Here is a 27,957-nt window from a genome sequence, read left to right on the forward strand (position 1 = left end):
CTGAAGTAGAACTAATGTCTGTACCTCTTAGTTGACTGGCTCTTCAGTGCCAGGATGCCTAAAATACTTTATCCTTAAAACTTGGCTTCCCAGGTGGCTCAGATTGTAAGCAATCTGCCTACCATGCAGGAGACCTGGGTTTGATCCCTGGGTCAGGAAGAGTCCCTGGAGAAGGAAATGGCAACCCACTCCTGTATTCTTGTCTGGACAATCCATGGACAGAGAAGCCTGGCAGGCTATCCAGTCCATGGGGTCACAAAGAGTCGGACACAACAGAGGACTAACACTTTCACTTAAAGCATGATAGCTGAGCTCCGTTAGGTCTGAAAGTTGTGTGTTTCTTTTGTACTAGATTTTCTAGGAACAGTGATTTTTCAATCTAAAGATTTAGCTAACTCATATGTTTTTGCAAGAAATTTTGCTTGGATTATTTATTTGAATAGATACTCTTCTTCATTTGTTAAATTCCCTACTTCAGGAATACCTATTAGCTTCATGTTTGATTGTCTTAAGTTTAGCTTTTTTCTAATTGCTGTAATCTGTCATTCATCTTCCTTTACTATAATTATCTTAAGCCATTCCTCTATGTCAATAATTTAATTTTTAATTATATCTTATTTTACTCTAGTTATTAGTTTTGTAGGGCTATGGTCTTAGTTATTTTTCCCCTTCAAATCAGTTGTATCCTTTATCATCTCATTCAGTTGTTCTATCAGTTTGCCTTTGAGTTCTTGCCTTAGTGAACTCATGTTCTCTTGTTAAATTCTTTTGGAAGAAGCTGTTTGGAGTATGGTTGTCAAATGAAAGTTGTCTACTAAATTTGCATTTCAGAGAAACAGTAAACAGCTTGTTTCAGTTAAATGGGTCTCATGCAATATTTAGAAACTTCTAATACTTAAAAGTTATGTGTTGTTGGTATGAAATTTAACTGAGCATCTCCTATTTTGTATTTTTATTTGTAGTTTTTGTACAACATTTCCTTCCCTTCTCTCCTTCTCCACTCAAACATATTGGCATGTGAAACATATTGGCACTCAAACATAGTTGTCATGTGAAAGTGAAAATCGCTGAGTCGTGTCTGACTCTTTGCGACCCCATGGACTTTACGTCCATGGAATTCTCCAGGCCAGAGTACTGGAGTGCATAGCCTTTCCCTTCTCCAGGGGATCTTCCCAACCCAGGGATTGAACACAGGTCTTCTGCATTGCAGGTGATTCTTTACCAGCTAAGCCACAAGGGAAGCCCAAGAAAACTGGAGTGGGCAGCCTATCCCTTCTCCAGGGGATCTTCCCAATCCAGGAATTGAACTGGGGTCTCCTGAATTGCAGGCGGATTCTTTACCAGCTGAGCTATCGGGGTTGTCATAGCATTCATTTTTTTTCTGCTCATTCTTGGGTGTATCTGTCAATTTAACTTATTAGCTCTGATATCCTGTGGGTGGATTCTTGCTTCTCCTCCTTGCATACTGTTGGTTTTCTTCATTCAGTGTACATTTTGAGAACTGGATTTTCTTTCGCAGGCTGTTTCTTTGTCTGTAATCTAAGGAACAGTGAATGAAGAAGGGAGGAGCTCATGTCAGACACCCTGAAGTTGTTTTTGTGTCTCATGATTTTTTGTGGTACGCTGGAGAATGGGTTTTATTCCAGTCTCCTGGGAAGATACACTAAGATAATGAATGCTTTCTCAAATTCAGTGTATAACCTTGACTCTTCACTCTCTTCAGAGCCAGCTAATGTCTTGTTCAGGGTAGGAGAGGCTAAGCTACAATAACAGGTAAGGCCCAAGATATAGTTGCTTAACAGAGGAGTTTCTTCCTTCTCATCAAGTTTTACTTATTTCCCCATTTTGTTGCCATGCCTTTTAGGAGACAGTGATTTCTAAAGCATGATTCTTAATGAGCTAGCATTCATAGTTTTAGTTGTGGTTTGTTTTTAATAATCCAGTTTTTTTTTTTTTACTAATATTTTGTTTCTAATTCATTAATTTTCACTAAAATTTTAAAGAACAGCTCTTATGATTGGGAAAGGAAAATTACCAATGGCTTGTTTGGTTCATATACTTTGGCTGCACTATTGGTGAATACAGTTTCCTTCTTCTAATGAGCAAACATAAAACAATTAGAAATAGGCATCTCAATTATATGTAGAACAGTTCAGTGGGGGAAAGCTGTAAGAATTTAAAAAACTGTTTTCTGACTATAAGGAAGAAACTTACCTAATAAAATGACAGGACAGGAATTTTAATAATAATGATGTCAGTTCTGCCATTTAGTGTTTGATTTGGAAACTCAGTTTCCTTATTTTTACAATAAGAAATTTGTCTACATACTTTCAAAGACTACTTGAGGGTTTTGAATTATTTTACTTTTATTTGGAATTAACATTTGGGTTGGCTTTTAGAAATGTACCAAATGAATGAATGTTACATGGCTGGGTGAGATCAATATAAGATTGATGAAGTTTAACCTTGGCAATATTAATAGCTAAAATTTTATTTAAAATTAATAACTACAATTTTTTATTAATTTTTTTGTTGGTTAAATTTCAAGTTTGGCATTCTAGTGCAAAACCAGCATTTTTCAACACTGTAAGTTGCTAGATTCCTCCTGCGGTAGAAAGAGGAACACAGCATATTTGTGATATAAAGTAGGTGTTCATATTCAATTGGTATATTTAAAAATGTCACTAACCCATCTATATAATATATATACTATACTGCACATATTATATAATGTAGTTAATAAAATGAGAAAATAGCTTTCCAGTAAACATGTTTTATTGCAACAGAAAGAACTCTGTAGCAGGATTCATAATTAAGGAATATGAATTTCAGAATATCATTAAATCCTGAAAGTGATATTCATCTATAACAGTAAAAGGTTTGGTAAAAACTTTCCCTTCCATAGACACAGCACTTTCAAGAAGTGTCTTCTAAGCCATTCTAAGTGTGTTTTTTTAAAATTCATTAAAGAAGCAAAACATTCTTTGGGTATCTCATTTTTCTCTCTAATGTGTTTTTCTTTATATTTTGTATATCCTTTATGACATCTGGATCAAAGATGTTGTATTGATAGATGTCATGCATAATTTTAGTTTTTCCTGCTAATGAAATTTTGAGTTCTACAGTTCATATTCTGCCATCATTAATTTTTTCTCATGGATATGAAAAAATCCTAAGCAGGGATTTTTCTTGAAAACCTTATGACCTAAGTGGTATTAAATACCTAAAAATTGAATATCTTCTCAAGGGTAATTATAGTTAAAATTGTGAATGTTTTTCATGAAGAACGTTCCAAAAAAATTTTAAATGATGATATAATCTGATATCTATTTTTCCGCGTTATGTTATTTGGAAATTTCATGGACATTTATCTCTAAGGATAAATACTTTTCTTAAGGTTATCTATAAAGCTTGTTCTCTTCATAGTCGCTTTAACTGTTAAATCTATTTTCCTACTTATTTATATTGAAAGTCCTTAATTATGATTTTGTACCTAAACTTAACAGCTTTCATAGTTGTCATTAATTACTGTAGCATTTTAAACTTCAAATATTAAGTACACATCTGTATTTCAATTTGATGGCCAGTTTCAACATATACCACACATAAAACGGTTTCCACTCATTAGATCTATTCTGCTCCCTGTGCAGTTGCCCACTGGCAGGGAATGTCAGTAAATGCCTTGTTAGGATTATTAAATGCCTTGTTAGTATTATTAGTATTCCAGTTTGGAATGTCATCAATGTAGGAATTTGGCTATTCTGTTATCTATAGGCTAAGAATGAATTTGAAAACAACAAATTTTGGCCAGACACTGGTACTAACATCCAACTGAGTTTGCCCTTGCTTGTAAAATATGAATTATGTTACTTCTTTAGCAACTTGTGCAGTTTTTCTCCTCTGTGACCTTCCTCTGCCTCTTTCACAAGAAATATTCATTTACTATTGAGGAGGATTTTTAAAAACCTACTAAGGAATAGTCTATAGGTAGCGAGGGGCCAGCATCTCTCTCAGGCCTAGGTTGAGGATGATAATATGTAGAATTACTCTTACCTCTTTGCCTCTGATTGATTCCTTCCACTAAGTCTGTGGATCAAGCGAATGAGCATTGGCAGTAGGGAAAGGATGAAACTGCAGGGTACCTCCATCATACTTCAGCATCATTTAAGATTAGAGCCGGCAGGAGTTAAACTGCCAACGTATGTACTAACAAAGCTTAGTTACAGATATCTCCCCAGGTCAGCATATCTGGTAGGATTCTGTGTTTCTGGATCAAAACCTCTAGCAGGTTCTCTGGCTGCCCTAACACTGGAGTGATCACTTTCCTGGCTGCCAAGTCTTCCCTTTCTTAAATAATTTATGTATTTCTGGCTGCACTGGGTCTTTGTTGCTGTGCGCAGACTTTTCTCTAGTTCCGACACGTGGGAGCTACTCGCTAGTTGTGGTGCATGGGCTGCTTATTGCAGTGGCTTCTTTGTTGTGGAGCACAGGCTCTAGGGTACTCGGCCTTCAGTAGTTGCAACACAGGGGCTTAGCTGTTCTGTGGCATGCGGGATCTTCCTGGACCACGGATTGAACCCACGTCTCCTACATTGGCAGACAGCTTCTTTACCACTGAGCCACCAAGGAAGCCATGCCAAGGCTGTCTGATGGTTTCCTGATAGCACCTGGCTCACGGGGGATACGCTGCTGTGGTCCCACTGGGCCTCGGCAACAGCTCTGGCCCCTGGTGCCAGCATCCATTGTTGGAAGCTTTCTGCCACCATATTTATTTTCACCCAAGCTCTGTTTCTGGGGATAGCAACCTCTGTCTCTGTGTCCAGGACACCCCAGACCTCAGGCTCGCCTCTCTTTCTGTAGATGGGCAGGTAGTTTCTCCCCATTCTTTAATTATTGTAGTTGTAGAGAAAACTCTACAGAGATAAAGGCGGCAGCCTCACAGTCATTCCCGACCAGCTCTTTGTTTTTTGTTTAGGATTTTTTTTGATGTGGACCATTTTTAAAGTCTTTTTTGAATTTGTTACAATATTGCTTCTGTTTATGTTTTGGTTTCTTGGCTGCAAAGCATGTGGAATCTTAGTTCCCTGACCAGGGATCGAACCCACACCTCCTGCATTGGAAGGTGAAGTCTTAACCACTGAACCATGAGAGAGGTCCCCACACAACTCTGATCTGTGTTCTGTGGCCCCAGGAGCTCACTGCATAGGAGCAGTGCTGTCTGCCCTCCCCTCCCCATGGTTATGTCTCACACCCTGTCGATTTCCCGATTTCCCTCTTCCTGCAGCCTTAAGTCTAAGGGTGGAGTGTCAGTCTCCACTATCTGTTTTGTGGGGCTTTCTTTTCCAACTGGGTAGCAATCTTCTTAATATTTAAATGAACAACCTAAGTTTGAGTTTATACTGCAGATCCTGCTAGTAGCAGAACTGAGCAGACAAGCCACAGAAGCTTACATCATCGTGATGACAGCTTGTTTTTGTTTTTTTATTCCATTGTGTTTTCTAATGAAATTAGAGGAAGTAGGTAGTATTCAGTAAGTGTTTATATTTACTATGCATCACTGCTGTACGGTTGTCTGTTTTAAGAAATATGACCCCAGATTTGGACATCTGAACTTAATACGGATTTTAGAAGCCTGTGAAACTCGAGAGTGTGTCTTGCTGTTACCAAGGATGAGGAGTGAGAAAGGACTTGGTACTCTTCTGAGCAATCGGGCCTGCAGAGAGAATTCACATCTGTTGTGAAGGAAAGTAGCCCCACCTGTTGTTCAGATTCATTTTGCTGGCGTGCAACAGGAATTCTGTCCCTGGAAGTTTCTCCTTGGGTGGGTGTTTCTCTCGTTCTGAGCAGCATCGGAAAAATGATTCCCCTAAGAAAAACGTGAAGGGAGAAATCCCATCTAGAGATGTGTCATTGCTTTGAACACAGGCAGAGGAAGTCATCTGCAATGGTTAGTTGTAGTCACAAAGCATCACCAAGTTGTAAGACGTTTATTTTGACTTTCTATTATTGTGTCTTTGAAAACTGAAGATGAAAATTGCTTTTCGTTTAATTTTCCATTCATGTACTGGGTCTTCACTTACTTGTTATCTTGTCTGAGTCTCAGCATCTTGTACAATTCTGTTAAAAATAACTCAAGGGCTTACTGTGAGGAGTAAGGCGGATATTGCAAAAGAAACAACTAGTATTTCATTGTCATATAATGTTCATTCAAGAGATGTTTAGTCTTTTCCTCCTTTTGTATATCTTACCCTATGATCATCATTCTAGTAAGAATGCAGTGTCAGAATCTAGTATCTAGTCTCAAAGAACTTAACTTACATCCTAGATTTTGTTTTATTTCGTGTGTTTGGTTGAGATCAGTAGAAAAGGTCACACTGAAAAAACCATTGGGTGTGTTTGCTTAATGTATAACCTGCTTTAGCACACAAGAACTGCCAGTGAATGGTCAAAATGGAAACACAGAGGTTTGGTTTTAGGTTTTGTTTTTAAGCACATTTCTAGAAACAGATATGAATGGTTTCTGTTATTTTCAGGGTTTGCTGTATAAAGCGAGAAAGGGAGATTGTACTGATGTATGTGATAGATACCAGGGCTCATGTAGAAATTAAACTTTTTGAAAAGTAATAATATTTAACAAGCATTATTCAGCACCTTCTCTGGGCCAGAAACTGCTCTTTACCTGAACTCACCAGGGGTAGAAAACAGACTCATTCTAAACTCCTGTCCTAGATTCATTCACTCATATCCTGGTGTGCAGCACCTGCTTCTTGCCTCATAAAGGTCACAGTTGCAAGAAAGATTCTGCGCTGGAGGAAACCAGTTTAAGAAAAGAATCATCATTCTCACGATGCTAACAAATTTCAAGAGCTGGTCCAAGAAACTTGCAAATGGTCTTGTAAGTATTAATAATAAATCTAAAGTTTATTACCTGAATGGCTGTTTATGTTTTAATTCAAGTTCTCATAAATATTATAAATAATAGCTCTTCAGTATTAGGTTAATCTGAATGAAAATTTGCTTTCATTTAGTGGAATTCAAAGTGCATTATTGTGTTTTTAAAAGACATATTACCAACTGAAATTTAGGCAACACTGGTTTCTTGGCATGTGAATGTCTGAACAATTGAAGGAGAAAATTGGCTATATGCACAGCACCCATTGTTTTTTCTCATTCTTCTCAGCTCTTATTGTCGTGGCCTTTGTCAGATTGCAAACAAATGATTAATCCCAGTTAGTAAGACATTTTGTTTGTTTGTTTGTCTGGTCATGTTCTGGCTTTATACACGCACATGCATACAACAATTTTAAATTTAGGCTTATATAAAAAGAACTTGATTTAAAGGTAGATTATTTGAGCACTGAAGGTGTGTTTGTACTGCTGAACTTTCTTTAGAAAATTGTCACGAAGGATGATTGAAGAGGATTTTTTCTATTAAAGGCAGGAAGTTTAAAAATTGAATTCCATGACCATTGCTACTATGTATTACTTTGGTGCTTACATGAATGGTATTGTTGAGAAATTTCTGTTATCTTACAATGAGTAAAATTCTAAATTAACTTCCCAATCCTGATGAATCATTTTTTAATATAGAACACTCAGTTATTTAGAATTGTTATGTACTTTTTAATTATTTTTTAGAAGAAAATAAGGAAAGGGTTGCTGTGACTGAAGTTGACAACTGAAGATTAAAGGCAAGAGTTGGATTTTTGTCTTTTAGTCTCTTTACAAAAATGCCTGTGTATGGCAAGATCCAGTTTTCTAAGTTATTACTTTACTATGATATTTTTCTCTACTCAGAACTCTTTAGTGAGGTTCCAGTTTGGGGCAGATGGAGTAAACAGGGACTTCCCTGGGGGCTCAGATAGTAAAGACTCTGCCTGCAATGCAGGAGACCCAGATTCAGTCCCTGGGTTGGGGAGATTCCCTGGAGAAGGGAATGACTACCCACTCCGGTATTCTTGCCTAGAGAATTCCATGGACGAAGGATTCTGACAGGTTACATATAGTCCAAGGGGTCTGAGCCCTGTCTCTTCCACTGAATACAACTATCAAACCTGGATCAAATGCGTGGATTATATATTTAAAGACTCTGAGAAGTAAAGAGTCACACATAAATTGAAAAAAAAACAGAAATGAAAATACTGTAGTGGGGGTGGTGAGTTTCCTGTGTTTTTCCTCTGGGGTAACACTCAGTTTCGACCTGGGGAAACTGATAAGTGGAATAATCAGCATGAACAGAAAGCTCCAGGAGTGGCTGAAAGTAAAAACTGATATCTGATGTAGCCTTCATTATATGTAGATATAATTCATATGTTTACCACAGAAAGACGGGCATAGAAAAGAAGTCTAACTGATGGTAGATATGGTTTCTAAATCCTATTTGGAGGTATAAAATATTAATTCAAAATAGAAGATGAAAATTGAGTATGCATATTGTAATCCCTGGTGCAACCACAAAATAAATTGTATATGTACACAAAAAGGTGTGGTAAAAAAAAAAAACACAGATGAATTTAAATGGAACACCAAAAGAAGATCCAGGAATGCAAAATAAGGCAGGAAAATGAGAGGAGCAAAACCCAGAAAGAACAAACAGCAAATAGTAAAATGGTAGACTTAAATTCAAGCATATTATTAGTCTTACATTAAATGTAAGTGGTCTAAAAACAATTAAAAATCAATTTTTGAGTGGATAAGGAAAAATACATGATGCTACAATATGCTGTGTAAAATAAGCTCAGTTTGAAACAATGACCTAGCTATTTTAAAAGTAAAAGGATGGGAAAAGATAAACCATGGAAATTTTAAACAAAAAAGAAAATTTGAGTTGCAGTGTTGATAGCAGACAAAATAGAATTTAGGGGGAAAAAAATGACCAGAGATAAAAAGGAAATTAAATGATGGTGAAAGGAACAATTTCCCAATAAGATACGTGTAATAATCTTAAGGGAGTGTGTAACCAACAGCAGAGGGTCAGAATATGTGAAGTAAAAGCTGATACAGATGAAAGAAGAAAGAGTTATATTCATTATTATAGATGGAGGTTTCAAAAACACTGTCAAAAATTGGTAGAAATATTAGGTAGAAAATCTGGTAGTATGTTGAAAAACTGGGAGAATGAAACTCGTATCAACCAAGTGGACATAAATGACATTTATTTAACATTCTAACCCCAAACAATAGAACATACATTCTTTTCAACTGCACATGGAATACCCACCAAGGTAGACCTAATTTTTATGAGGAAAAAATGTTTTTAACAAGTTTAATAGAAATAAAATCACAAAAAAATAGGCTCTCTATTCATATTGGAGTTGAATTAGAAATTGATGATACCTGGAAAGTTTCCAGACATCTGGAAATTTAACAAACTTTTAAATACTCATGACTGGGAATTGAAAATAAGTTTAATATTCAGACAGCAACATACTCCTCCAAATAAATAGTTTAAAAAAGAAAAAATCATTTCAACTAATGTAGAAGTCATTTGACAAAATTCACTTGACATTCATTTTTGATAAAAAGCTCTCAGCAAACTCAGAATGGAAGGAACTTCCTCAAGTTGATAAAAGACCTCTACATAAAACTTACAGTTAACATCGTACTTCATGGTGAAATATTGATTTTTAAAAATGTGATTTGTGAATTTTGGAGTCCTTCTACATTCATAGTTGAGAGTATTTTAAATTTGTGTTGTGTATTGCATGGTATCAAGGTTTTTGTTGGCTTGGTGAAGTGAATTGGGAAATTTCATATTCTAAACTCTGAAACAATTTGAATACTGGAATTACTGTCAGTTTTAGTAATCAATATGGCTTCCCTGGTGGTTCAGACATAAAGCATCTGCCTGCAATGTAGGAGACCTGGGTTCAATCCCTGGGTTGGGAAGATCCCCTGGAGAAGGGAGCGGCGACCCACCCAGTATTCTTGCCTGTAGAATTCTGTGGACAGAGGGGCCTGGCAGGCTACAGTCCTTGGGGTTACCAAGAATTGGACACAAATGAATGACTAACACTTTTACTTTCATCGTAATCAGTATAGTGTATTAAAGAGATAGATACATAAATCAATGGAACAGAACTCAAAATCCAGAAATAGAACTGCACGAATATACTCATTGATTTTTGACAAAGATATAAAGACAGTTCTCTGTAGAAAAGATTATCTTTCCAAGGAATGGTTATTGGAAAAATTGGAAATCCATATGTTTATAAAAGGAACCTCAACCTAATCCTTACATGTTGTGCAAATATAAGTGTGAAATGGATCATAAACTTAAATATAAAAATCCAAAATTATGAAACCTTTAGAAGAAAACATAGGAAAAAGTTTTCATGACCTGGGGTTAAACAGCAACATCTTAGATATGACCCCTAGAAAGAAAAGAAATATTTGATAAGTTGACTTTAACAAGATTAAAAACCTTTGTTCTGTGAAAGATACTGTTAAGGGAGGAGAAAGATACACAACAGACAGAAAATATTTGTGTCTCATATCTACAAAAGGACTTGTATTTAGATATTTAAAAAATAAACTGAAAAGTCATTGGTATGAATACAAACAATCCAGTTTAAAAATAGGCAATGTCTTAAACAGGCCTTTCACCAAAAAGGATATAGACAAGGTAATAAATCACATTAAAATATGCACACCATCATTAGCCATTAGGGAAATGCAAATTAAAATGACAATGTGGTAGCACTAGAATAGTAATTAAAACAAAACGGACAAAATACTGTCACTATCCATTACTAGTAAGGCTGTGAAACAGCTAGAATTCTCAAACATTGCTGATGGGGATACAAAATGGAATAGCCACTTGAAAAACGTCTGGTAGTTTTTCATGAATGTAAACATATGCTTACCATATGACCCAGAAACTCAACTCCTTACTATTTAGCAAAATAAAAATGTATGTTCACACAAATCCATATGTGAATATTTATAATACTCCATATTTACCCCCAAACTGGCAATAAACCAGAAATCTTTCAATGGGTGAATGGTTAAACAAACACTGGTACATCCTTACAAGGACTACTACTTATCCATAAAAAGGAATGAGTATTGAAACATGCAACAACTTGGATGAATGAAAGAAGAAACCTCAAAAAGTTGCATATTAGATGTTATAACATATCAAAAAAGGAAAGCTACAGATAAAAACAGGTCGGTGACTGCCAGGGTCTATGAGCCAGGAGAGGATGTGTCTACAGGGAGATAGACTGAACAGTTGTGTTGTTTTGTTTTGTTTTGTTTTGGTGGGGATGGAACTGTTGTGTATCATGATTCTTGCCAGCTATGTAAATGCATGTGTTATAATCCATAAAATTTGACTATAAATTAGTTTTTTCTGTAAAATAATTATCCTTCAATTAAAATATAAAATTAAAAAAGAGTCAATTTTGAAAGAAAATCAGAAAAAAATCTACTCAATGAATGTCTGCTGACTTTAGATAATCTCCCAAACTCCAGAGCAAGGAATGAATGACTTCCATTCCAGCCACACCTGCCTTCCTGCCTGTTTTTCCTTGATTGCTCAGTTCTGTCCCAATTCATGGGGTATCTCTATTCCTTAGTGCCTCATTCACTTTGGTTTTTCTTTATTCTTTAAAGATCCAAATCACAGTGTACAGATCTCCCCAGGACTGATATTTGAGTCCAGCATCATATCTGGAGCTGGTTACCTGGCAGATGTGATTGGTTACAGCATGACCTTATTCACCAAGAGCGTTCGGTTTTTAGAGACTTGAAAAGGGATCAATGTTTTCATTTTCATGGTTTTAAAACTTCTTTGGGCAAGGGTGAATTTCATCCTACTGACATTCTGAACAATTTTCTGTGACTCTAATACCCCTGTGAAAAGATGAAAGCAGCTGGGAGTATTTACCCTGGCAGAAATACAGTTGAAAGGAGATAATAAGCCATTCCGATAAATGTAGAACAGTTGTTCTGCTTATTAACAATGGGTATAGGCAAAAGAAATGCTCATCAGTTGTACCAGGAGGGATTAAGAAGTGCTATAAGGAAGAATTTCCTACCATGAAAAGTGTTACCCTGCTGAAAATCATGACTGTGGTTGACTATGGAATCATTCTCCTGATCTCTTTAAGAGAAGTACAGATTCTTCATCGTCTGAGATGGCTTAAGAAAGGCCTAATAGAGGGACTTCCCTAGCGGTCCAGTGGTTAAGACTGCACTTCAGTGTAGAGGGTGCAGGTTCAATCCTTGTTTGGGGAACTGAGATCCCACATGCCAGGTAACATGGCCAGAAAAGAAGGGCTTAATGGAAAGCTTGAAGGAGGTCCTTCTGCAGCTGCATTGTGGATTCTGGCGTGTTTTCTTCAGGTTCCTCTTTACTCGGTCAATATTTAAAGAACTTGAGGGTTGCAAAGCTTCTTCACTTGAGAGGAGAGGCAGCTTTTCCTCCACTAATGATCAGAATTTAATACTGGATCACTCAGGGCCAGATTCATTTGCAAAATATTTGCTCAGCTTTGATGCTTTAAAAGCCTCTCCAAAGTTAAGGAAACCCCGAGAAATGGATTATTTATGCAGCTCCTCAGAGCTTGATAGCCCCGCCATGGACTGTGTTTAATCCCTTCCTAAGCGTTAGCATTCTAAATTTATGAAAAATTTCTGACCTATATTAAGTATATTTCATGAAGTTGTGATCTGACTCCAGTCATCTGGATGTAAGGTTCCCACTCTTTCTGTGGGAATTGAAAGCCCTGGTGAAGGCAGATGGTAGAGCTCAGAAACCCTGGCGTGCTTCTTTTTCATTAAGCTCCTGGCTAATTTCTGATGAGATGTCACAGATTTAATCAGTTTTCATTTAAACGGCAGCTTGAGAAAAATTATCTTCTTTTCATTAGTGTTAGAAAAAAATCTTATAACTGAATTTTGACTACATTGAAGTGATGTTTAATTGCAAACACTTGCCATTATATATTCATGGAGTAGATAATTCAGTATTATTTTCTTTAAAAGTAAACTGGGCATCTATAGAATATTAGAGGAAACAATCCCAAGAGCAAGATTCTCTGAGACACTTTTGACTTCTCTAAGACTTTAGAAATAAATGGAAAAATGATGATTGGTTATCTAGGTCCTGGACTGGAGTAGAGGATTTCTGAAATAAATGTCGCTACAGGCCCTCCAATCAGTCCATACCTGTCTCTACATCTCTTGCAATCAGCTCTGAGGCTTCCCTAGTGCTCTATAATACTTGACCATGGTCATCAGAGAGAGGTGATTTTAGATCTAAAATTTACCAGTTATTAATGGTATGATAATGAGTGAGGTGGTTCTTTACATACATCTTAGAAAATACTCTCCCTACAAACATGTTCAGGAAGAAATAGCTTGCAGTTAGTTAGGAATATAGATTACCAAGAGCCTCCTTATCTTGAAAACTAAGATAAAATCTGTCATATTATAAAAATCAAATAAGATGATTTCCATAAGGAAGTGAATATATGGCAAAGTGTTAGTTGCTCAGTCGTGTCTGACTCTTTGCAACCCCATGAATTGTAGCCCATCAGACCCTCTGTCCATGGAATTCTCCAAGCAAGAATACTGGAGTGGGTCGTCATTTCCTTCTCCAGAGGATCTTCCCTACCCAGGGATCGAACCCATGTCTCCTGCATTGCAGGCAAATTCTTTACCATCTGAGCTACCAGGGCTTAGCATGGCATACAGTATGTACAATACATAAATAGCAAGGCATGCAGTAATGGCATCAAGGGAAGAAATATTATTTAAGGTAAAAGTAAAAAGGCGTTAGGTAAGCTAGTATCTGTTTTTACTATGGAAACAGTAAAAAAAATGTTAGGATGCAGCTAGAGGGTAACTTCCAGTCTGGGTCCTGTGAAATCACACCTTCAATGAGTTAGGATTGTATTGCTCCACAGGGACTGCGCTGCCAACTGGGATCCTGTCACTTGTGGAATTCTAGGGGTTTCTTTTCATTCTGGAAAAGTGACAAATATTATTTAAGAATTCGTAGGAGGTAAGAATGGTGGTTACTATCAGAAAGTGAGATCCACATTGGCTGAAAACATGTTTCTTTCACAAGCATACTAAAATAACCTGCCACCCTCCAACCCCCATCCATCCACTTGCAGCCTCTTCTCTCCGCCAAGGAGGGAACTGTGGACAGAACACATGGACTTGCCCCTCCTCTCCTCTTGCCCCAAACTAATAGCATGGTGGCCAAGGTGGTCATTTGCAGACTGGCCGGGAGCTTTTGATATGGTCTTCCTTGTTTGAAAAGATAAGACGTCATCTTTGGAGGCTGACATGGAGGGAGCAAAGCAGTGAGTGAAGCTGAATGCTTGCGATGCAGAGAGAGATCCAGATGGCCATCACGGGCAATGAGTTAGGCTGAAACTGAAGGACAGTAGAAATTTTGAGTATGGGTAAGTATGATTTACAGCATTGAGATGGGTGCTTTATAATGTAGAGAAAAGATATTCAGATTAGAAAATGAAAAATCCAGAAGGCAGCAGGAAGAGAATGAAGTAGATTTCTGGGTACTTAGAGAGTGTCTGAATCCATGCCATGCTGTGCCTTTAGTGAGTATTATATTCTAGCACTTTTGTTTGAGGATATGAAGGGAGGTCGTAATTCTTTTGGAAAAGTCTAATATGGAGTGGCTCCATACTCTCCACTAGAAAATCCACAAAGCCTCCTGGCTTAATGAAGATTCCAATAAGAGCAGTAGATGCCCTTGCATTTTAATCCTCCAAACAGTTGTTCCTCAATTTTTTTTTCTTTAATGAATGTGAGTTAAAAGTAAGTATTGTCTAGAATGTACCTAAAAGGATGCTCCATTTGTTTATGTATTTTAAAATACATATTGATCACCAATAGTGTGTAATATTCTTCGCTAGGCCCAGTGTATGCAGTAGGGACCCTTCTCATGTTAAGCGACAAAGAAGTAAATAGATCCTGCAGTATGGGGTGCCCCAGCCGTGTTGTTAATAAAGATTAGGTGCTGTGGGAGCTCGGAGGGGGGACATCTAACTGAAACAGCTTGGCACTAATGGGGCAGAGAAGATGAGGAAGTTTCCTCAAGGTATTACACCCAGGAGACTCATGATCTGCCAGCAAGCTCAGCCAGATGAAGGGCAAAGGGAAGTGAGAGGAAGAGAGAGAGTGGTGTGCTGAGGAATTGCAGAGAAAAGAAAAATCTGTTCCTAGACCTCAGGATATGAGAGTATAAATGGCAGAAGATTTGTTGAGGGTTGGAGGCAGATTCAGAAGCAAGGACCAGGACATGTGAACTGTTTTATGGCATATTTCATGGTTTGGAGTTGATCCTTACAATGTAGGAGTTTAAGAAAGAGAGTTCATATTTGAAATGGGGAGATGACAAAATGGTCAGCCTGGAGAGAGATTAAAAGACTAGAATTTACTAGTCTTGGACTCAGCATAGATTCCTGTAATGATATTTCAGTGGGTTGAAGCAACATGATACACAGGAGGAACAGTAATTAGTTCACATGAAGGAAATGTAAGTGGCTTTGAGATTGTTGAGTTGAGATGTCCATGGAATATATGGGTGGTGGAACAGAATAAGTCATAGGGTACAAACAGGTTTGAAAAATAGGAGAGAAATCCAAGATTAAACCATTTCAGCTTCCATTTTTATAATAGCCAGATAGTTGGATAATTGGATAACTTTGTGCTATGTAACTAATTCAAGCTCTTCACACTTTCAAGTCTATGAAAACCGATTAGAATCTTTTACTTCATCTATAGATTTAAGAGTGTGTATTTTAGCAAGTTGTATGGTCCAGAAATCTAATTTTGAGTGGGTAAAGAAAATCAATACAAGTTCTGTCTTGGGTATAGAAATGTGAAAAAGATACTTTGTTTGCCTTGCTTTTGTGTATAGCAGAGAACTATCTAAAATAGGTTAACACAAAAATGAAAACCCCTAAATCAATCAATTTGCCATAATATTTATGAGTTATGTTCTATCATATTCCTATGGAGCACATAGTCCTTGTAAACACACTGATGAGAACCTGGATTTGCTATAAGTGTTTATATTAAATGTGAAGGAGAAAGAGTCACTTGCCTCTGTCACCTTTGGTCTCTACATTAGACTTGGCTGATATGGATTGCTGTATTGGGTGCCTCCTCTGTGTGCATACACACAGAATAAACTTGCTTGAAAGCAGAAAATTATTCTTTGGTTGAGTACGTAAGTATAACCGCTGTATTTAAAATAGATAGCCAACAAGGACCTACTGTATAGCGCAGGGAACTCTGCTCAACATGATGTGGTAGCCTTGTTGGAAGGGGAGTTTCGGGGAGAATGGATACGTGTATGTGTATGGCTGAGTCCCTCTGCTGTCCACCTAAAACTGTCACAACACTGTTAATCAGCTATACTCCAATATGAAAGAAAAAGTAAAAAAATAATAATAAAGTATGTGAGTGTAAGGGTGATTGATAAAAATGTAGAAACTGATTAGTGCTCCATTTTGGAGACTCCTTAATGGCCACGTGATATGGATAAATAGCTGGATTAACTACATAAGTGATGCTTGACTCCTGAGTATTCATATTTGGTCAAAAGGTGTATGAAGGCATGGCCATTTCAGTGTGTTTACCTTGTATCTTCAAAGCTGAGCACAATGGCTGCTAGTTACATGCTTTACAGACATATGCTGAATGAGTGAAAGAACAAATGAATAAAATGCTGTTTTCTCTAGTCACCATGGAGGGAGGATAAAACTGAAAAGAAAATCCCTCAGGAACTCTGGACTGAGCTCAACTCCACACTCTGGGTCACTTGGCCACTCAGCTTTGTCTAGTAATTGCAGCACTAGAATTTGAACTGAACAACCAGGATGAGGGGGGTCATGATTTGGGGATCAAACTTCTTTTCATCGTGAAAGCTACTGGGTGGCCTCTGACATGATGTGTTTAGTTATCAAACATGTCAGTTAATACCATGGAGAGAGCACATGTATTAAAAGTGACAGACATAACAAGGGTCAGGGATTAAAGGTGAATTGAAAAGGGCTTTTGACTTCATCGTGTTGTTGTAACAGTTTCTGTAGGTGGGATACATGAGTGAAAAAGAATGATGAGGCATCATGGTGAGTAGTTGTTTTCTTTCTCAGGCTGCTCAAGGAATTTTTTCTACCTCGAGCTGAATATTTTTTAAATTCTGTGACAATGACTACATCTATGTTGTTTGTGGGGCAACACAAACATATTTAAAACAGTTACCCGTTCTTTATCACTAACTTTCATTTATCCAATTTTTATTGGTTGTTTTTTTTCTGATTGTAAGTAGTATAGACTTATAAAAAATTGATGAATGAAAAACAATATCAAAATTAAAATGTGTATAATAGCACCTTGAGTATGACCATGTGTCTACATTTCTCCATTTAAATTTGAAGATAGTGTTTTCTCTCTTAATCAGACTTAAAGAACTACTGGAAGGCTTCCTTTGTCCCACCACCATGTTGGATACTATGATACATACTGAAATTTCCAGGGTGGCTATGGGGCTTCTCCAGTGGCCCTGCAAGTAAAGAATTTGCCTGCAGTGCAGCAGACACAGGCAACACGTGTTCGATCCCTGGCTCAGGATGATCCCCTGGAGAAGGAAATGGCAACCCTCTCCAGTATCCTTGCCTGAAAAATCCCATGGACAGAGGAGCCTGGCAGGCTATAGTCCATGGGGTCACAAAGAGTTGGACATGACTGAATGACTAAGTATACATATGGAAATAATAGATAGACATGGGGAAAGTCTAATAGCATTAATCTGTACCCAGCGGTCTGATAAAATGCCACACTGTGTGGTGGTGGTAATCAGAGCACATGTGCCTGAGTTCTTTGAGGGTAGATGTCAGTGTCTTTATCTTTGGATCCCCAAGGATGATGCAGAATGTTCAGATAGCACATTGAGTGAATGAATTTTTATTGAATAAAAGGTCAGTTGTATGTGACCATAAATGGAATAAGAATCAGTCAAGAGGGAGATGGTTGTAGCCTGCAGCCACTAACAGAATGTTTAAGTCCCTGGCTACACAAATATGTCAATTAATAATATATTATTTTTAAAGCATTTAGATGATGATATCTGTGGAAGTTGTGAGCAAAACTAGAGAATAGTTGACCGTGTTTTTAAAGTTCCATTCTATGATCTGATTTATCTGCTGGTTATGGTGTTGGGACTGTTGCTTTCTTATATTGGGTTGGCCAAGAAGTTCATTCGAGTTTTTCCATAACATCTTACAGAAAAACCTGAATGAACTTCTTGGCCAAGCCAATAGATCAATACTATTAATATACTGTAGCAATCCACTGGCAAAGAGTAATCAAAGACTGATATATCAAGGAATTGGCATCACCTACTCTGGCTTTCTTTGTCTCTTTGGTATAAAATCTGTCTCTGGTAAAGCTCTGGGTGTTTACTAATTCAAAAGCAGCCATTTCTCTTACAAAGCAGCTTTATTTATAAAAGCAGCCCTAGCTTCCATGTTTTGTTCCAGCTGGCTGGGATGTTGTTGTTCTTCCTCAAAAGTTTGGGAATAAAAACACAAAACGTGATAGTTTTGAGGTGAATAGTTTTGTGTGCAACATTTGAGGAAGAAAAGTCTTTTTCTATGTACAATATATTTCAATGTCTACTTAGCATGCTAAGGGCAAGAATTTCCTGTTTGTCACTGGCCAGCTCCATTCAAAATTAAGTAAATTCCCCTCGAGCATCAGTATAATAGATCTATCATTGTAAAAGATCTGTAATTAAGGATCTTGACTAAGTTCTCTCCCCACTTTATTCATTTGTAATTTCAGTGAAAATCTAGCTGCAATTTTAGAGTGCAGCAAGGCAAAGGATTTCTCTGAAAACAAATGGAAGAAGCTAAAGTTACTATAACCACTTGTAGCAAATTATGTAAACTGAGTCCATATTTTTCTCTTCTCTTTTCCTTTGTCCTAAGTCCCTAGAAAGGCATACAACATATTTTGACACATTTTCTTACTTTGGGTAGCTGCTCAGCCAGATGCTCTGTGAAGACCTAGAGGGGTAGGATGGGGCGTGGGTAGGTGGAGGGGAGGCTCAAGAGGGAGTGGATCTATGTATCCGTATGACTGATTCACATTGTTGTACAACAGAACCAATACAACATTGTAAAGAGGTTATCCTCCAATTAAAAACAAACTTAGAATAAAGCTTCCTCCTTATAACTTTTAACTTACAGGTATAATCTGAAATTGGAAAACTTGCTTGGGTGCTGACCACCCAGATAGATCCCTATGGTGGTGTTTTCCTTGGTTATTACACTGTATGGGGTCATAATTCCTCCAGGATTATAGGCTGAGTATTGTGACTTTTGTTAGCTGAGTAGATAGAGCTGGATCCATTCAGAATCAGATTCACAGTAACATATATTGTATTATATACAGTTTTAAATGCAAACCAGAATGCAATGCTTTTGATTTACAATGATCAATTTAACTGTTATACAGGGTATGATGCTTAAGTCAACAATGATTCCCAGAAAACTGTCCCTGTAGACGAGCTGCATGGGAATCCAAATTATAATCAGAATGCCAGCTTATCTATTTATAATGAGAAGTGCATCTGTCTGATGAGAACATCACTTGTTGGTCTGACAGATTCATTCTCTCCCTATACATTAGAGACATGGGTTGCCAAGTTTTCTGAAAATTGCTAGGGAATATGGATTCAGAACAATGGGAATGAGTTGATCTTATGTCTGGTCTTCCAACTGAGATGGTTTTAACATTTACCCGTCCACCAGGCTGGCCTTGCCAAGAAAACTACTCCGTTAGTCCCTAAATGAAAGTGGACAGTCCCTAAATCAGTGTTTGTGCTCTTCCTCTTCTTTTCCTATGCTTTTCTTGGCCAACTAATTCTCTCCAAAGAAGGACATGATGCAACTCTTTGGGCTTTTGTCTACCAGAATGTCAGTTCATCCAATCCCAGTCACATTGCAGCCCTGGAACTCTAAGCTCAAGTCCATATAATCTTTATAGGCATTTAGGGATATTGCCAAATCCTCAAATCAAATGTGTAATTTATTGGTCTAACTCTAGGTTTGTTTAATCATATCCTTTATTTTCAAATCCTGGAAATCAGTTCATTGCAGCCCTCCAACCCAGCCTTAAAAACACTTCTATTTCTTTGCTACATTTTCCAAAATAGCAAAAGAAATGGGATTATGAGATCCAAGGGAAATAATATTGTTCTTTGTCAGTGATATTTAATGCAAATTAAAATGAGTATGAGGCTTCTTTTGAAAAAAATCAAAAAAAGAAATGCCAAAGAAGTAAAAACTAGACTTTCCTATTTTGGTGATTATAAACAGAATATGAGATGATTTGGGGGTTAAGGGTACTTTTCAGCATGAATGAATAGTCTGACATCAAACACCCCCTGGAAGTATTCATGAGACGGCTCCATAATCTTCTGCTGTCTCCTCAAACAACTGGAGATACACCGAGAGTCAGCCAATATAATGTCCATGTACCCACCCTCAAAGATGTCAACTTCTTCAAAATAAAGATGGCCAAAATCTGAATAATTGTATGTTATCTTTGACTGTTACCAAATCTGATTGATTTATTTTCCTAATCCAATATGACAAGCATTTAGTACTTGGGAGAGTAGATCTCTTTAAAGAAAGGATGTGTTTATATGCAGAGATTAAGATAATCTAGAGTTCTTAAACTGTATCTGTATAATGACATTGTACTTGATCAGTTACTGATTTTCTTTGCCCATATATTTATTTTGTTTTGAGCCCTACAGTGGGAAATGGCCTGATGCTCTATACCAAATCCTGCATATTTGCACTTCACAAAGGTTCAAAGGTTTGCACATGGCCTGGAACAGTAAACATTAGTCCTAAAGTCATCCTTCAGCTCCTGACTAGGCTTGGGGTTTAATTGCTAGCTCATTAATACCGGCCACAGGGTGTGGATTTGTCAAAACAAATTCTGACTGACTGAGATGTTTCATGGTTAGAGATTTTAACCACTTCCCACTCGGCCTCTCGGTGTTTCTTAAATTTCCAACTTCAAGAGACTGGTTTGGTAAACATACCCTGTCCTCTAGGTCATGGGGTTAAGTATCAGTTCAGTCTTTCTGAACTTTTCACTTTTTCTGTGTAAGTATAAGCAAGTACTTACTGCATTGAAAACTAAGAGTCTATGAAGATAAAAGACCTTACTGAAGTAGCGAAGTAAGCAAAATATCTTTACAGTTCCTCACCCTGCCTTTTGGAACCATTTATCCTTTTCTTGGTGAATATCACCTCATCCTTAGGTTCCCAGTATTTATACCTTTTATAGATATTTGCATTAAAAAATAAACATAGGGAAGGACTATATTTAATCCAGATTATTGAATTGCTAATGGTGAAATTTAACAGAAAATGAAGAAATTTCAGATACTGAAAACTGTAACTCAAGAGAATGTCTACATATAAAGGATATATAATATATATAAATTTCTATATGTCCCTATGTAGAAAAGTTTGCACAGTCTATAAAATAAACAAGGATCCCACTTTATAGTAGTGCCTAATACAATTCACGTGTTGCACACACAAAAATTCAATGCAGTCAGTACTTACTATGAAATGTATTATACACACAACTACTATTATTAAAGTATTACATGCCAATACACACACCAAGTAGCACCAGAATTCTGCTGATGAGAAACAAGAATGCCCTGCTCCACACTCCGCATTCCATTCTTACTCCTAGAGGCATCTTTTAAGTTATGTTCTTATTCTAGGCAATTTGTAGAGACCTTAGTAATTTCTTGACTGACTGGACTTAAACAGTTCACTCTGCAATTTGAAAGATGGAGTTTTGCTCACTTGTACTTCACCTTCCTTCTATTAATATTCTTCTCCTTCTATTAATGTAACTCTAAGGTAATTATAAGCTTTGAATAGAATCTTCTTTTTCTGATAATTTCCAACACTCTCTTTATTCCCTATAAAATGCAATGAGAATCTTAGTCCAACCTGCTTTCCCCATTTTCTTTCTCATTTCAGGTCTTAATTCTGTCACTTACTCTTTTTCTGTCTTTAGATTGTTGATATTTTCACTTTATGCTAAAAATACAACCAAATCTTTGTCCAGAAGTTAATTTTAAATATAGAACAATAAAGCGTATGGGGTCACAAAGAGTCAGACATGACTGAGAGACTTTGACTTTCACTTAACGTTATTATGACCACATAAATGTCGTTTAGTGTTAGGTCAAGATCTGTGTCGGAATTTTTTTTTTTTTTTATGAGTCCAATGTCACAACCCCCTAGTTCACTGAAAAGCAAAGATTCCTAACGTTCAAGTTCGAATCAGTGATTTTGTTCTCACATTGAATCATTTGCTCAAAATCAAGCCTCATTTATTTATTTATAAAAATTTATTTATTTTAATTGGAGGCTAATTATTTTACAATATTGTGGTGGCTTTTGCCATACACTGACATGAATCAGCCATGGTTATACATGTGTTCCCCATCCTGAACCCCCCTCCCACCTCCCTCCCCATCCCATCCCTCTGGGTCATCCCAGTGCACCAGACCTGAGCACCCTGTCTCATGCATGGAGCCTGGACTGGCGATCTATTTCACATATGATAATATACATGTTTCAATGCTATTCTCTCAAATCATTCCACCCTCGCCATCTCCCACTGAGTCCAAAAGTCTGTTCTTTACATCTTAGTCTCTTTTGCTGTCTCGCATATAGGGTCATCGTTACCATCTTTCTAAATTTCGTATATATGCATTAATATACCGTGTTGGTGTTTTTCTTTCTGACTTACTTCACTCTGTGTAATAGGTTCCAGTTTCATCCACCTCATTTGAATTGATTCAAAAGTATTCTTTTTAATAGCTGAGTAATATTCCATTGTGTCTAGGTACCACAGCTTTCTTATCCGTTCATCTGCCAATGGACATCTAGGTTGCTTCCATGTCCTGGCTATTATAAACAGTGCTGCGATGAACATTGGGGTGCACGTGTCTCTTTCAGATCTGGTTTCCTCAGTGTGTTTGCCCAGCAGTGGGATTGCTGGGTCATATGGCAGTTCTATTTCCAGTTTTTTAAGAAATCTCCACACTGTTCTCCATAGTGGCTGTACTAGTTTGCATTCCCACCAACAGTGTAAGAGGGTTCCCTTTTCTCCACACCCTCTCCAGCATTTATTGCTTGTAGACTTTTGGATAGCAGCCATTCTGACCGGCGTGAGATGGTACCTCATTGTGGTTTTGATTTGCATTTCTCTGATAATGAGTGTTGTTGAGCATCTTTTCATGTGTTTGTTAGCCATCTGTATGTCTTCTTTGGAGAAATGTCTGTTTAGTTCTTTGGCCCATTTTTTGATTGGGTCATTTATTTGTTCTGGACTTGAGCTGCAGGAGCTGCTTGTATATATTTGAGATTAATCCGTTGTCTGTTGCTTCGTTTGCTATTATTTTCTCCCATTCTGAGGGCTGTCTTTTCACCTTGCTTATAGTTTCCTTCGTTGTGCAAAAGCTTTTAAGTTTAATTAGATCCCACTTGTTTATTTTTGCTTTTATTTCCATTACTCTGGGAGGTGGGTCATAGAGGATCCTGCTATGATTTATGTCAGAGTGTATTTTTTTATTCTATTTCCCTGTGTCATTTGTTGTCGTTGTTCAGTCACTAAGTTGTGTCTGACTCTTTGCAACCCCATGGAAGGTAGCACTCCAGGCTCCTCTGTCCTCCACTGTCTCCCAGAGTTTGCTCAAATTCATGTCAGATTCCTTACTTCTGAGCCACCTGGGAAGCTCCTTTATCATACCCTCATATATTTTTACTCTCCATCATATCATCTAGTCTATTTGCTCTGCCCTCTCTTGCAGCCATGAATCTCCCCCCTCGACTCCTTCTGCTGGACTCCCAGCTCCTAGACCTGGGTTTCATATTGTTTGTCTTGGTTAAATCTGCTATTTCTCTGCAATTTCTTAGCTTATCTTCTCATTTTATTGTAATACATCATAAAGTAAGTCCCAAGAAAAGACTGTTGTTTAGTCAATAAGTCATGTCAAACTCTTTGGCAACCCGATAGACTGTAGCTCAACAGATTCCTCTGTCCATGAGATTTCCCAGACAAGAATACTGGAGTGAATTATGATTTCCTTCTCCAGGGGATTCTCCCAATCTAGGGATTGAACCTACGTCTCCAGCTTGGCAGTTGGATTCTTTACCACTAGTATACTCTGCTTCATGCATTCACTCATGCTTTGCTCCTTTTTGTGCTATAATGTTGTGTAAAGCTTCCCTGGTGGCTCAGATGGCAAAGAGACCCAGGTTCGATCCCTGGGTCAGGAAGATCCCCTGGAAAAGGGCATGGCAACCCACTCCAGTATTCTTGCCTGGAGAATCCCATGGACAGAGGAGTCTGGTGGGCTACAGTCCATGGGGTTGCAAAGAGCCAGACACAACTGAGCAACTGACAATAACACCAACACTAAGTAATATGTTCACGTATAATTGGTATTTATATAAATACAGTAATAAGTTTGATATATAATAAATAGAATCTCTGAAAGGAGTGAAGGCAAAATGTACTGTCTTCTTGAATTGCAGTGTACTGATACTTTGGCTGAGTATAGAGTTTTAGGCTGGAAAGAGTTTTCCTTTCAAACATTGTTGATGCTGGTGAGAACTCGGGTACCAGACTAAGTCTAAGGTCTCCTGTTTTTCCCTAAAGAACTTTTAGTATCATCTCAGTATTAAAGTATTTATATGTTTTTAGTGGCATACTTGAGGCTCTTTTTGAACTTATGATATTCATTCAGTGAGGCTTCTTAGTTGATGCATGGCTTCCTTCAGCTAAGGAATCTTCACTTCTATCATTTCTGTAATAATTACTGTCTTCCACTTTTCTGCGGCTCCTTATACTTGGATAGTAGATCCTCCAGATGTATCCTTTCTCATAATTTTTGTCTTCATTCATTAGTCCATATCTGTAAAAGCCTCTTAGCTGTTTCTTTAGTCTTTTGACAGTACTTTATTTCAGTGACCATGGTTTAGTTTCTGAGTATGCTTTCTTGTTCTCTATTTTAATTATTCTCTTTGAAAAACTTCTGTTTTTGCTTTCTGGTTGTAATAGCTTTTCCTTTGCCTAAGTTTATCAGATATTCCTCGCCATCCCCACCCCTGCCTGCCGTTTCTTACATTATCTCTGTTTTCCAGCCTGCCTATCTTAGTGTTTATCTATAATGTTGCTGGATTGCCTAATATTGTGGTGTGCTTGATTGCTTGGTTAATAAAGGAAAAAACAACTGGCTATTGTGGCTTTCTTTTATTCTTTTAGAACTGTTTATTCTTAAAATTCCTATCTGAGTAGAAATTCTGGGATTAAAAGACATAAGGAAGTGTGATCAGGTATCACATTTGGATAAAGAGCTATGATTTGGCATCAGTGAATCTCCACACTAAGAGAACAAGAGGATTGTTATTCTTAGATGCTGACATCTAACTAAAACCTTGTCTTTCTCCTGGGAGTTTGTTTAGTTATTTTAGAGATGTACTATCAATAATTTTATATCTAATTTTGGATCTTGATTTTGGATTAATATTATTACTTAACTAGTAGTAATAGTTGTTGTAGTCATGTTGGTAGTATTTTATTATTTGCTTGGGGGTGAATCCAGCTATTTGTTTGCTGGGCTCCAGAATGGAGAAGATGTGCTGAAGAGAACAGTATATGTAGCTGTTTCAAATACAGAACTTGTGTTGGGTTCTGCTTTCAATCTCACCTTCGAATCCTTACACTCCACTGAGATTCCTGCATAGACGCCCCACCAACTCTGCGGTCCCCTTAGAGCACATTTTGGACTGTGACTTCCCCTGCCTGTTCTTAATAATAGTCACTGGTCCTCTTCTGTCTGCATCACCATCATCACAGTACCCACTCCTCTTTGCTCTTACACATTTCCTCCTTTTTGTCCTACTATGTTGTGTAAATAGTATGTCCACATATAACTGATACCTGTATAAATGTGTTAATAAGTGTAATATATAAATATTTAATAGAATCTCTGAAAACAGTGGAGGCAAAATGTACTGTCTTCCTCAATTCCAGTAATTGCATACTCATATATGAGTAGATGGATTCTGAATCTTTTTACTGTGGCTTGTTTTTGGTTTTCCTTTTTTGGAGGATTATTTTAGGATTTAAAATTCTTTAAAGCATAAGACTTATGGCCAATTATTAACATACTTACCTCGGTTGTATTACTTCTGAGTATGCAATACACTCCTGATATCTGAAATTTCTCTTGCCACAAATACCTATTTTTCAATAGTATAACATTTTGTGATCACATTTATTTCTGAAATTCTTTTGCTTACATAATATGTACACATTTCCCCCCAAGATACAACAACCACAGACAATTTGACTTGATCCCTTTTTCCTATGATCTGTAAAAATAGAGCTTAACCCTTACACTGGTTTGGTACATTCAGTGTTGTATATCGTATACAACACCCTTCCAGTAGTGATGTTTTAAAGCCAGGCCTGTAGGTGTCCGTAAACTAAAGCACTCTGAGGCTCCCAGTCATCTACTATTCACTTCATTTTTTTTCTTTCCTCTCACAACTAGGAAATCACATTTCGGCGCCTTTGATCTGGGTGAATGCACACAGCTAAGCAGGAAATGGGAAGAGGCATTAGTGAGTAGCTGTTGGCCAGCGAGCTTTTAGAAGTCTTGCTCTGTGGAATTCTGGAGGTACAGAAAATGCCTCTGTCACCTGTGAAATATGTGGCGTCATAAAAAAAAAGTCACAAGGAGAAATCGTAAAAATAAAATCTAGCCAAAACAGAAGCAGGAGGAGGTTCCAAAAGACAAAGCAGAGTTTCCAAGAATGAAATTACATGACTGACATAGGACTACCCACAAGGATGTTCAGAAAGCCTCTTCTCCAGGTGTGGTGTGCAAAGAATTCCTCAATGTATGCACTTTTGAAGCGTCAGTTGGAAGGAGAGCATGTGACAGTGGGCAGTTTTATTATGTTTGGCTCAGTGACCTTTTAAAAGGGAAGGGTCCTCTCTGAGATATTTCCAGTCCATTGAATTTGTGTGGCGGAAGGTGTGCATCACAGCAAAACTTTCCTCAGAGCAGAGCCTGCCTAATTGTCCAAGGAATGGTGCTTCAGGGGTATTGTTCCAGTGCAATAGAGGAGATCTCCCCTGGGTCTGACTTGCTACTGAGTGCTTGGACCTGTGAAGTTTTGAAAAGTGTATTAAGAAATAGACCTGCAGACCCCAAATTTAGAAGGAAGCAGTTTTGTCTAGTTTTACACAAATGTCCAGCCTTATGTTCATAGAGCTGCTGGAGGCTCTCCTGCTTCGTACAATCTGACAGCCTCATGGAAAGTTCAATAAATGGTTATTGCCTGGATAAGTGAGGGCTCTTTCTATTGAGCTCAAGAGTCCATCACTGAGGAAGAAGTGCCTTTTCTTTCCCCCTATATTTCTCTCAAGTATCTATTTCCCCCTCTTGTGGCCCAGGGAAGATGCATTTCATTCATCCATTTAACAAACATTTTCCTTAGGGGCCTGCCCAGGTGCACTGGCCGCTTTCCTTGCCTTTGCACTGATGTTTTTCTGACACACCTCATTTATACTACCGTTCATGTGATTTCTTTTGGATGCCTGATTCCCTGAGGGCTGGAATCACGACTTTCTCTCCTGGCATTCCTAGCACTTGGCCGAGCCCAGCTCATAGCGACTGGTCAGTAAAAGTGTGTTGAATACATGATTGCCAAATGAAATAGAAGCTCTGACTAGAGAGGCCTGTAAATATCAATTCATTGGCCAACATGTCAGATGTATCAGGGTGTGGAGTTGGGGTTCGAACCCTAATCGCTTCACTCCAGAGTCCATGCTCTTAACACT

Source organism: Cervus elaphus, chromosome 32 (genome assembly GCF_910594005.1).
Source record: "Cervus elaphus chromosome 32, mCerEla1.1, whole genome shotgun sequence".
NCBI lineage: Eukaryota > Metazoa > Chordata > Mammalia > Artiodactyla > Cervidae > Cervus > Cervus elaphus.